This window comes from Xiphias gladius, chromosome 18 (assembly GCF_016859285.1).
Source record: "Xiphias gladius isolate SHS-SW01 ecotype Sanya breed wild chromosome 18, ASM1685928v1, whole genome shotgun sequence".
NCBI classification, from domain to species: domain Eukaryota; kingdom Metazoa; phylum Chordata; class Actinopteri; order Istiophoriformes; family Xiphiidae; genus Xiphias; species Xiphias gladius.
Window position 1 is genome coordinate 26,555,408 of NC_053417.1, and position 10,298 is coordinate 26,565,705.

General features: G+C 43.2%; 1 protein-coding gene and 1 long non-coding RNA gene across 2 annotated transcripts in view; one reads left to right on the top strand and one right to left on the bottom strand.

Moving 5' to 3' along the window:
* Positions 1-4,401: 4,401 nt before the first annotated feature.
* LOC120804385 lies at positions 4,402-5,621 on the bottom strand. The gene is made up of 3 exons (XR_005709442.1): positions 5,313-5,621; positions 4,675-4,797; positions 4,402-4,461 (listed from the first exon to the last, which is right to left on the bottom strand). It is a non-coding gene; the product is annotated as an uncharacterized LOC120804385 (long non-coding RNA).
* A 572-nt stretch (positions 5,622-6,193) lies between these two features.
* Positions 6,194-10,298, top strand: part of LOC120803540 (monocarboxylate transporter 1-like) — a 32,272-nt gene continuing 28,167 nt past the window's right edge. Inside the window, exon 1 of the mRNA XM_040152069.1 lies at positions 6,194-6,401. The gene's annotated coding sequence lies outside the window, so the exon portion shown is untranslated. The remainder of the gene's footprint in view (positions 6,402-10,298) is intronic.

Sequence of the window (10,298 nt, forward strand, 5' to 3'; positions counted from 1 at the left end):
ATCATCTCAGTTACAGGTAACTCTCAGATTCCCTCTCGACCAGACAGTCTTCTAATCTTCATCCTTCCATGCATTTTACAAGCAGAGACCATCTGAGTTGTTTTTTATTCTTTTTGCTTTCCCTGCATATTCATTTCGATGTTATTTGTGTCTTTGTTTGATCTTCAGGTGTGCAAATAAATTCACGCCCAAACACAATTTAGAATGGCTCCATTCCAGAGATAATGCCGTGCAATGCAGCAGTTAACAGTGTCATTAGTTATGCCTAAGTTTGACAAGTCAAAATGTCTGCTGTGATGAAACAGTTTCGTCATTTCATAATGTTTATTCACATACAGACTTTATCAGAGTCATATAAACAGCTCCCCTTTCACATCTCAGAGTAGATTTCATTAAGGAGTAAAGTGCAAGATAATGAAATCTAAATCCCATGCTTTAACTGATTATTTATAAATCTGATAATCCACTATTTACTGTAAATGTTGTGTAACTTTATCTTTCAGAAATATTTCCTATCATTGGAGAGACCCAATAATTCACCAATGAAAATATTCTTTATACTCTTTTATGTTTTAGAAACTTGTCATAAGTTTTGTATGTAAAATCTTAATTTGCAAAGTAACAAGTAACAATACCTGTTACCAATATGTGTAGTAGAGTAAAAAGTATATTTCCTTCTGAAAAGTTGTAGCTTGAAAAGAAAATGCTCAAGTACAAGTACCTCAAATTTGTACTAATACAATATATCTGTTGTTTAACTGTTGTGTGTGAAAGTTGCTGTATAAGTAGTTATACAGTTCTAATCTTATTATTATTATTCTTGTTAATGCAGACACCTTTTGAATGGCAGATATGCCTGAAACATAAAAACCTGTTCACCTTTCTCTTGCATTAGAGTGTTGAGACAGAATATTTCTATTCAAGTTATCTATCAAGTTGTCCATTTCCCAGAGTCACATAAAGCTCTAGCCTCTAAAAAGCTATTTTATGTATGACAGAGAATGACATGATACAACTGATCCATGATGGCGAGCGTGGGAGGTGGACATTGAGAGACTGGGTTAAATGGGAACGGACGTAAGTGGAACAAAGGTAAGAGGGTCTCTGAAATTGGACAGGGACTATCTGTAGGACAAAGGTGAGGGGAAACCAAAGAGCTCAGCAGCAGAGTGGATGAGATAAACAGATCAATACTGCGAGTTCAACCAGTTCCCAGTATTGACCTGTGCTGACTGACCTAAAAAACTCAAAAGAGTTTCCTAACCCTTTCACGCTATGGACGTAACGACTCATCGGGTCCATGCAGAAAGGCTGGCTCAGTTTGTACAGACAGACATAAACAAATAGTACGCCTTGTTTTGACGTGATATTTGTGTGCTTGTTATCTGCAGGTGAAATGACAAAGTCTGAAACCTAAGCTGTCAAACTTTAAAGGAATAGCTCAGAATTTCCGGCTCTAGGGAAGGCAATGTCGGTCAGTGTACCACTATGGTCCAGAGCGAAATATCTTATCAACTGCTCAACGGAACGCCGTGCGATTTTGTACAGAGATTAACACACCCAACGGGAGGAATTTTAACAACTTTAATGATCCTCTGACTTTTCATCTGTTGGGAAACATCAGATCACAGTGTTGTATTGTTGAACACTTTGGTTTGTGACCAACTACCTGCAGAGCTAATGAGATCCCCATGGACCTCAAACATTACACACGCTAAACATCAGCATGTTAACATTGTCATGTCGAACATCGTAGCATACTGACGCCATGGCACTTAGCTCAAAGCACTGTTGGAAGCACGGAGCTAATGGAAGGCATTTGTTCAGTCTGTCCAGAGATTGATCCAAGTCCCCGATGCTAAATTCCAACAACTGTCTCACATCTCTGCTCAGAAAACACTACACATTATATCATACGTCTCACAAGTGACTCACAAGCTGTCACTTTTCCTGTGAAATATCTCAGCATCAACCAGATGGATTGGTACAAAAATCTGGTTCAGTCATTCATGGTTCCCAGAAAATGAATCCTGATGACTGTGGTGATCTGCTGATTGTTCCTGTAACACCAACACGAGGTCGAAATCCGTGGTTTTGAGAGAAAATGTTTAATTTGTCAGATAATTTACGATCAAATAGCTGCGGAGCTTTATTCCCATCAACCTCAGCCATACTTTGTGTTTTGTGTCTTTATTAGCACACTTTAGCATGCTAGCATGCCAAACCGAGATTGTGGATATGGTAAACATTATACGTGCTAAACACTAGCATGTTGGGATTGTCGCTGTGAGCATGTTACCCAGCTGACTCTAGGATTTAGCTCAAAGCACCACTGTGCCACAGTACAGCTTCAGAGAGCTGCTAGACTCGCCGTAGACTCGTAGTCTCCTTCTTTTGTCTACGTACTCGAGGACGGCAAAATTACAATCCTCACACGGTGCAACAAATATACTTCAGTCAGAGTACATCGGTGAACTTGTAACTCCTCACTGCCCCTTAGATTTGTCGGGTCTGGTCTTTTAGCTGTTCCAGAGTCCAGCATTAAGTCTTTTGCTGTACTGGCTTTTTGGCTGGTCGAACAGTCTTTCAGTTAGTATTCGGTCTGCTGATACTGCCTCTGCTTTTTGATTGTGTCTTAAAACTCATTTGTATAGACTCTGACCACGAGACTTATTTTGTTTTAACCTTATGAATCGTTTTATATGTAACTGTCTTTTAAGCTACTGCTTTTTTTTAATTTATACGTGTGCTTGTTGGTTTTTTCTTGAATTGCCTTTTAATGCCGTCCCCTTGCGACGGAAAACACTTTGTGCCTCCTTGAAAAGTGCTATACAAGTACATTTATTATTATTATTACTTTTGTTGTTGTTGTGTACGTGTGTATGCGTGCGCGTGTGCCTGTGTGTGTGTGTGTTTGCACGAGCTTGTGCGGGGGTCACGAGGAAATCCGGTCTCAGATAAATTTCATAGGCGGAGAGCATATGAACGAGTCAGCAAAAAGGGTACGACAGAACGACATGCATGTCAGAGAGGCATCTTATCTGTGTGTGGTGTGTGTTACCTCAACAAGACAATGTGTGCCATGACACGGTGGACTTTGCACACCAGCAGTTTTTTTATGGTCCAAAAGTTGGTCTGGCTAATGATAAAAACGGTCACTATGAAGATGTTTTTTTCTCAGGGTGCTAAAATGACTGAGATCCTCTCATGTGAAGAGAGAAGCTTATGAAAGCAGAAAGAGATCACCGAGGACACAGAAACACTGCTTTCCCTCAAAGCACGCATCCCTGACACCCAAAATCTCCTGCTGCAACCTCCCCAAAACAAAAACCTGTTTCTCATTCTGGGGTTCCAGCCCCCTCATTTTTTTCCTTCCTCTTTAAGCCCCCACCCCTCCATGCCTTTGTTTTTCTCTTCCCTCTCTCATCTGGGTTCGCTCTGAGGTCTGGGCTGTAGCGACAAAACAGGAGTGTGTGTCCCCAACTGTTTATTGTCTTACTGAGCCCTCTGAATAGACAGAGACACCCATTAGGGAAAACAGCTCGGCCCTCCTGTCGGTTGCGGGGCATGGGTCCAGATAAATATTGGGAGGGAATCCAACAGAAATCGAAGGAGATTCTCAGCGCCGAATCGTGGATATGTCAGTCGTTTGGTCCTGATATGTGATATAAAGATAATTCAAACTCTTCTTTCTCTCATTTCACTCATCCAGGCTCGACTCTGCCGCCGTCGTCCCCTTTTCTTCGTCCTCCTCATTAGCGGAAACGGAATGAATATTCCAATTAGGGGCTGTCACATCGCTGTGCCAGAAGCATCCTCACGCGCTGTCAGCTGGAAACATTCGACCAGCGATGGTGACAGCTTTAAACAAAAGCGCATTATACAGGTAGAGCCGCTCCAGACGCTCAGGTCGTTTCGCCAAGCGAAGAGCAAAGAGTTCATCTTCTTCTGCGAGCAGCGGCGGATCCTAGAGGATGGGCCAGTGCAGGTCCGACTATTTTTACCGTTGCAGGGGTGAGGGCACGTGATATCTTGGATACGGATGTAATGTTCATTCAGTGAACTGTGCTTTAGGCCGAGGGTGACTTGTTGTATGGCTCCGGGAGTGTGCCGGTGGGGGCGACGACGTAAGGAAAATCTACGGCCTAGCCCATATTCACTCGACAGAAAAACACCTTTCACATTTATAGTCTTGTGAAAATGAGCGGAGGTTTAGAAACTTTAGAATGGGGTTGGGGGTTGGGGGTTGAAGGGGGGGGGCTCACAAACTGGGGCACAGATTCAAAGAAGAGGGGTACATTAGGGAAACAAGTGAAAATGCGCAGACTCAAGTTGAAAGCCCTGGTTCATGGCAGTAATGAATTGAACACCGTTAATAGTTAAATAGTTTAATCAGTGTCATGAGCGAATGCCGGATAAAGAACTTTACATGTTCTAATATGGACCCTTCTGACCTCGCCTCTGAAAAAGAAGAAGCAAAGATTAACAGTTGTTTTCCTGCTACTGGGGAGGGAAGGTAACTGTAAATGTCTGTTCTTTCTTCTGTCTACATCTACAACATTAAACATTAAAACCGATTACCGGCTTTAATGTACTTTTTGATGTACAGTACTGCTGGTCATAAATGGGGGAAAAGGGGCCAGAGAGCAGGATGTAAAGGGGTGCGTCGCTCACTTTTCTTCCCGCAGCTGTGATGCGGTTGCAAATAATGTTTCCCAGACTCGTTTAAGTTGATCGTTATGTACTGTCTCTGTCACGTGTTGCTGTTCTCATCGTCTCAGTTCTTGCAATGATCGTCTTGCTTGCACGGATAGAGAGAGAGAGAGAGAGAGAGAGAGAGAGAGGGAGAGAGACAGAGGGAGAGAGAGATCAGGATTTCAACACAACATTTTTTACAGTGTTGACCTTGAATGCAGAAGGGTGTGGACACAATGAACTTATCATTTGTACGATATGATGCAATTAAATAAGTACCCCAACAACAAAAAAAACAAAAAAAATACTGCCTTTCGAAGTTTAAGATGTTTCCCAACAATGAGTGTGTGCCGGAGGAGTGTTGTGTGCCAACTGTAGTTTTGAGGCTGCGAGTGTGTGTGTGTGTGTGTGTGTGTGTGGAGTCATTTTACTGGACTGCATTTTATTGAAACAGCCCGGTGTTGATGTTCATCCTCGTTACCCAGAACCTTCACATGCTTCTCTCGTCTCTCGGGGGGGCGAGACTTAGGAATGACTTGACTTCAGGGCGGCGCGTGCTGATTTTGAATTCTTTAATTAATACTTTTATTTATTTATTTATTTTTTAGCTTACTTACTCGGATCCGTCTTCACGTTTAGTCTGATGCGAAGACACGTGTTTAAGGCCTCAAACGATGACCAAAGAGCTGAATCGACACTTCCCCGGCAGAAGAACAAAAACGTAGGGCAGTTACCAGACAACCTGACGCACCGGTTTTATGAAAAGGCAAAGCCCTTTTTTTTTTCCTGTGTCTGGCGGTGATTCTCCGATTCGTGACAGTAGCTCTCGGGTATAGTTAAAAAATCCATCTCGCGATTCATCTCAGAAGTCTCTGAAAAAACAATGAGATTCTAAGTCACGGTTCTGAGAGACATAATGACGTAGTACCTCATCATTATGAGACGATCACATAATGATGAGATGCTCTTAATAGTCAGGAGATAGCAAACCCCACAATCGTTTTCTCATAATAATGATATACTGAGTTAAAATAATGAGACATACCTCTGACTTTAATACCTCATAATAACGAGATAGTATCTCTGTACCTGTGACTTAGTATCTCAAGAATCGTGTCCTAACTCTGGGCCACCAACTTTCTCACAATTATGTTGTAATTAAGTAATAATTAAAGTCATTTTTTTTAAATGGTACATAAAGAGACAGTGATTGTGAGACACTTAACTGACTTCCTCACGATTAGGAGAAACCTTCTCATTTTCTATCTCATAAAGAGACATCGTTTCTGTCTCATTTATACGATACTAAGTCATAATAATGATAAAAAAATCCTCACCCGAGGGAATAAATGTGGTGTTTTTTCTTCCATTACCATTAACTCTTACCTGACGAAGTGTCAGACCTACGCGGCGCGCGCCTCTCCCCTCCGCACGCACGCGCGCGATTTCTCGGATTCCTCCACTGCCGCGCCGAGCCGAAGGCGACGTCGTACGCATGCGCGGCTTGCACAGCCATCACCACATCCCGGAGTGTCTCTGTGCGTGCGGTACTGCGAGCCGCCGCCGCCGCCGTTGCTGCTGCTGCTGCTGCTGCTCCTCCTGCTCCTCAACGTGGAGCCATAATCGCGACCAAGGGCACCCCGGGAGACACTCACCCCGCCGAGCCGAGCCTCCGCCGGACCCAGCCGACCCGCCGAGAAACCGCGGTGAGTGAAGGCGTGAATGGGGGGGGTGACCGTCCCGGCGTGGCGTGTCGAGACAAAGAGGCTGCGGCTGAATAAAACGGGTCTTCTTTATTTTTATTTTTATCCCCCCTGTTCACATCTCAACTTTGTGCTGAATGATCAGTTAAGTTGTACATTAGCTCGCTCCGCGCCTCCATTATTAGCTTTACGTGTACCCCAGCTTATCCTCTCTGCTTCCGCTGTCGTTAATATTTGCCTTTCATTATCACAGGGCGCACATGATTAAAGTAACCGGTTTAACGGGGTTGTTTTGTTTTGTTTTTGTTTTGTTTTTTTAACCAACGTGACTCAGTTCACTGAGGCGTGATGCTAGCGCTGTTTTTTTTTTTTTTTTTACATTCATATGTGAAGTCAATGAGGCTGCCCCGTCCGCATCTGACTAGCCTGGTGCTGCTCGACGGCCCCGTCACTCCGAGAAGGGACGGATTACGAGACAACGGGTACCTGGGCACAGGCATGTAAAAGGACCCCCCCCCCCCCCAATACACAGGAGAAAGACACCAAGACTGAAAGAGACACAAAACGACATATGCAGTCGTTTTGCAGCCGCACCAGGACTCAGTGATGTTATTTTTGCATCTCTCTGGTCGTTTTGCATGTCATTGTGTTCACTTTGTGTCTCCTTGTAGTAATATTGTGAGCTTCTGCAGTTGTTTTGTGTCCTGTTGTGGTTGTTTTGATTCTCTTTATTGTCACTCTGTGTCTCCTTGTAGCTGTTTAGCATCACTGTGGTCGTTTGGCATCTTTGGGGTTGTATTGCATCTCTCGGTGGTCATTCAGTGTCCTTTTCTGGTCATTTCGTGTCTCTTTGAAGTCAGTCTGCATTTCTTTGTAGTTTTTTTTTACATCTTTTTACATACATTTTTGTGTCTCTTTGTAGTTGTTTAGCATCACTGTGGTCTTTTTGCATGTTTTTGTAGTAATTTTTGCATTTCTTTATAGTTATTTTATGTCTCCTTTGTATTCATTTTTTGTCACTGTGGTTTTTTGTTTTTGTTTTATTTGATTGGCTTTCCAACAAGAAAAAATAAAATTTCATAATATACAGATCCTCTGGCCCAGGGGCCAACTGACTTGACTGTTTGGGCCCCTGGCCCTGTGCCCCGGTATGCCCACTCAGTAGTCCACCCATGGCTCCAGGTCACGCGTTGGGGTGGACAAAGAGAGGAGAGTAGGTGATCTTGAGCCATAGCTGTGTTTTCCAGTCGGTGCAGCAGTGCGTTTGACTGCGGCCTAATGTGTCATCCATTATCTACGGAGTTGAATGAGTTTCAATAGCTGGCTCTTTGAGGGCCAGGGCTCATTGGAAAGATCACACGACAGCTACACGTGCTGCCTCCCATGCGGTCCCCGTTGTCCTAAAACAACCAGAGCTGATTGTTGTCTATTAATAAGTGTGTAACCAGGGGATATTCTCTAAGTGTGGCACTGAAAGTGAGTGAAAGCTATGTCATTTTCCACTTGCAGCTGCAGGGTGACCTGTAGAAAGACAAGTACGGGACCTGTTGTCATGTAGAAGTTTCCTTGGGCGAGTGCACGAATGTGCCAGCTTCAGGGTTGTTGTCCTCTGAACCCTGACATCTCTGGAGGACCGACACTTGAATATTCCCCTCTGGGTGTCAGTAAAACATCATTTGTAAAATGACAGAGCAGATGAAACATTGTGTAAGTGTCTCATGTATTCAAATATCGTTATAAAAGGGTCCCATTTACTTGCTTCATTTTGCTTACTGCAAAACCTTAACGACACACTTCTGGCCTCAGGACACGGCTTTGTCGGGTTACCGGTGCCGCTCCAAAACTCTCCAGTTGTCGTTTCCTTGCACTTAAATATTCAGGACAAGTTCTGCCGATCAAGGTCGTAGACAGACAGAAAAATGTAGTCATAAGCGCCTGGTTGTGCAATATATAATGTTATACCTAATCTTTATTGTTATGACTTGTCCCTGATAGGGTATGCGAGGGAAAGTTAAAATGCTGCACCCTTCAAAAGAGCACCATCAACAATGCTGACTTGTTCTTTCCTTGGCTACAAGTATTTGGCAGGTATCCATAGAGCAAATGCAGTTAGTAGAGTGAATGCTATGTGGAATTCACGAGCAGAGAATCTCGAATTTATAATTTAAGATTTGTATCACTTGCACGTTTGTTTAACATTCAGGGTGCATCGGTGAATGTGTAAAGAGGTGCTTTGCATATTTCTGAGTAAGTTGTAAGAGATGTGGCAGAAAATATGGCTAATAAATTAGAGATGTGGGTTGAGCCTGAGGTTTAAAGAAAGGGACATGTCAGTTGTGCGTGTTGCTGTTCTTTTTGACTGTATGTGCGTGTGAAAAGAAGCATGGTATTGATTAAGGGGGAATGCAGCGAGTAGAACCAGATGTATGGCAAGCGTACGTCTGAATATGTTTTTTCTCCTCCAGGCCTCATCCATTCATCTCCAGGCATCTGAATCCCGAAGCCAACCAGCTACATTTCACCGTTTTACAGATTAAAATTAACCAACAATTTTCAGTCAGATAATCGTTTCAGTCATTTTTTAACCAAAAATGCAAAAAAATGCCCCGGTTCTGTGTGTTCTACTATTGTAATTATTATTGTCAGGAAATTCAGATTGGGATTTTTCTCTATTTTCTATACTCTATAGAGTATTTCTGTTTTTATATATACATATGGCTGATCGGTGGTATGTGCAGGCACACTTGCACAAGCTCCTCCCATGGCCACAAGCAAAACCGACATATCAAATCTGTTTTTTGTGTGTGTGTGTGTGTGTGTGTGTGTGTGTGTGTGTGTGTGCATGCACATGCCACGCACAACTGCACATGTTTGGGCAAACAAGGATTTGAGAGTATGTGTGCATACATTTAGAGAGCAGTCAGGAGAATTACAGAACTGTGGGAGAGAAGGATATACTGTACGGGGCGACGTCAACATTAGTTCATGCCTGTGAGGTTTAAGTGGCCTATAGTGCTAAGCTGGCAAGTATTACACAGACTTTTAGCCATAGAGAACAAAATTTATAATGCTTGGGAATAGGACTTAAATCGTCATTTTGAGGTATTAAACTCATCAGAAGCAGTCTGTTGGGTTTGGTACCTCAAAGTCATCATGACTGTTATTTTACAGAGTCACGATGACTCTGTAAAATAACACTCGCTCATTCATGGAAGAAATGAAAATCACCTTCTTTCCTTCCCTTCCATTTATGTCACAAGTTTTTAATGAGTGGCTTTAGTGTCCTGTCTTTCTTGAGCACCATTTGGAAAATTTGGGAAATCCGGCAGGCCGGACAGACACAAAGCTTCTCTTAATCATTGTTGTGACAGAATATCCCCTCGGAGTTCAACCCCTCTAATAGTTGGGTCAGTCCGTTATCCCAAAGAGAGGTTTAAACCAAGCACAGTCCAAACTTGGCCACATTTCTATTGTAAAATTTAGTAACAATTCAGCTGCTGAAACTTTTATTTCGTTATTCGAGGGATGTCAGGTAACTCCAGGCCCTCTACACACTTTGGTAAAGGGAGCGTTTGTGACTGGAGAATGAATGGCCTCATTGATAACTCCTCCAGGAGTTGTCCTGCTTTACTGGTACACACACACACACACACACACACACACACACACACACACGCAGACACGCAGACACCTAACTGCACTCCAGCACGCTCAGAGCAGTGAGACCACAGGGGAGATGGCAACATAAACCCGTTCCCTCTGGTGAAGCCTGCTTCCCATTAAGAGCGGGCTCCGAACTGCATATCGCATTCCTCCTCTGTCCCTTTTCCATTTGAACTCGTCCAACTGATGTGGGATGTGTCCGTGTCTGGCATATTTATAACACAAAATTCATAGTAA